Source organism: Myotis davidii, unplaced genomic scaffold (genome assembly GCF_000327345.1).
Source record: "Myotis davidii unplaced genomic scaffold, ASM32734v1 scaffold169, whole genome shotgun sequence".
Lineage (NCBI taxonomy): Eukaryota > Metazoa > Chordata > Mammalia > Chiroptera > Vespertilionidae > Myotis > Myotis davidii.
The window spans coordinates 1,841,840-1,843,695 of NW_006383005.1; the positions used below are offsets into that span (position 1 = coordinate 1,841,840).

Consider the following 1,856-nt stretch of genomic DNA (forward strand, 5'->3'; position numbering starts at 1 on the left):
GCTAAGCGATCATTCAGAATTGAAGGTCAGATAAAGAGCTTCACAGATAAGGAAAAGCTAAAGGAGTTCATCACCACAAAACCAGTATTATATGAAATGCTGAAAGGTAACCTTTAAGAAGAGGAAGAAGAAGAAAATGGTAAAGATACAAATTAAGAACAAGAAATACACATCTATCAGCAAGTAAATCTCAAAATCAAGTGAATAAATATTCTGATGAACAGAATAAACTGGTGATTATAATAGAATCAGGGGCATAGAAAGGGAGTGGACTGACTATTCTTGGGAGGGGAAAGGGGTTTGCGGGATGCAGGAAGAGACTGGACAAAAATCGTGCACCTGTGGATGAGGACAGTGGGTAGGGGGGTGAGGGCAGAGGGTGGGGTGGGAAACGGCTGGAGGGGGGGCTATGGAGGGGAAAAAGAGGAACAACTGTAATAATCTGAACAATAGAGATTTAATTTAAAAAAAAAAATGAAAAACTATGTGGGGAAGAATCAAGCATTAAGTTGGTGCTAATTAAATATTCCTTTCCATCTTCTATTTCCTTAAGGAGTGCAGTGAACATGGGGAAATCAGATATGTATACAAGTGAGTGTGTGTGTGTGTGTGTGTCTGTGTGTGTGTGTGTGTGATTAACTCAGTGTGGTTGGAATTTGCCACTGTCATTGGGAATTAGGAGGGTGAGAGGGCTTGGGATGGATGCATGTCTTCCTTGAAACCAGGCTGAGAGATATACTCTCTGATAAGGTAACATAACACAATCTTTGTTCTTTTAAAGAAGACCTGAGGAAGGGGGAAAAAAAAGAACCTGGTGGTGGAGGCCTTGGAATACTGGTTTCCTCAGGGGGGTACCATTACAGTGTTTCTGGCTACTGGTCTCTTAGAGATAGAATGGTTTGTTTCACAGTTAACTTAGAGCAGAACCTGGGGTTTGTAAGCTTGGGAACTGCGTTTAAGAACAGTTAGTGCATTGCTTAAAGGTTATAGCCACCAGCCTTCTTCCTCTCCAGTCTGTTATGTCATCAGCAGTATGGTCTTTTCCAAGATTCAGATCTGATCATCTTAATTTGTTAAATCTCTTCATTGGCTCCCAGTTGCCTTCAGGTTAGAATCCATATTTCTTCTGTGACATATAAGGTCTTCCTTGATCTGATTTCTGCCTACCCTTTCAGCCTCATCTCCCATTGTTCTTGCCTGAGCTCCACTGACATGGCATTATTTGTAGCTTCTCGCCTAATATATGTTCTGGCCCATGGTAGCCTTTCTGCTATGCTGTACTTACCCTCTTTCCTATTCCTCTGTTTTACTTGACAAACTTCTCTTTTCTTTAAAACTCTTAAGTACCATGTTTTCTGTAAAGCCCTCCCTGGCTTCTACAGGTGAGTTGCCATGGGGTGAGACACTTACCTCCTCTAGGTTCATCTAGAATTTTGTACATACAAAACTCTAACTACATGTTGTAGCCTAAGTGCTTAATAGACAGAATGAGGTCTCTTAATGCTTTTGTTTATGACACATTGGCTATTTTACTTTAATGCCTTCATTAGGATACTCAGTCCGTACATATAGAGATCCATTCACAACAGATATTGTTATTTTGTTGTTATTGAAAATAAGTTCCATTACATCAAGTAATAAATACATACAAAAATGCAAACAGTGTTAGTAATTTTCTTCCTGATGTTTGGATTACCTTACAGGAAACACAAAACTGAAATCTACATACAATCTTAGGAAAAACTTCAGGGTCCTTGTTAAGTGAGGTTTGGTAAGTTGCTCTAGCATGGATGATGCCTCATTTCAGTCTCTCCATCACACTCTTGCTTCCCATGTAGGTGAGTCTGATTTCTTTC

At 39.9% G+C, this 1,856-nt stretch overlaps 1 protein-coding gene across 6 annotated transcripts in view; it reads left to right on the forward strand.

The window, feature by feature from the left end:
* FAM168A (family with sequence similarity 168 member A) overlaps positions 1-1,856 on the forward strand; it is a 158,545-nt gene that overhangs the window by 66,078 nt on the left and 90,611 nt on the right. Inside the window, exon 1 of one of the 6 annotated variants that reach the window (XM_006777952.2) lies at positions 1,815-1,838. The exons of the other annotated variants lie outside the window; for them this stretch is intronic. The gene's annotated coding sequence lies outside the window, so the exon portion shown is untranslated. Of the gene's footprint in view, positions 1-1,814; positions 1,839-1,856 lie in introns of those variants that run through there. 6 annotated transcript variants of the gene reach the window in all.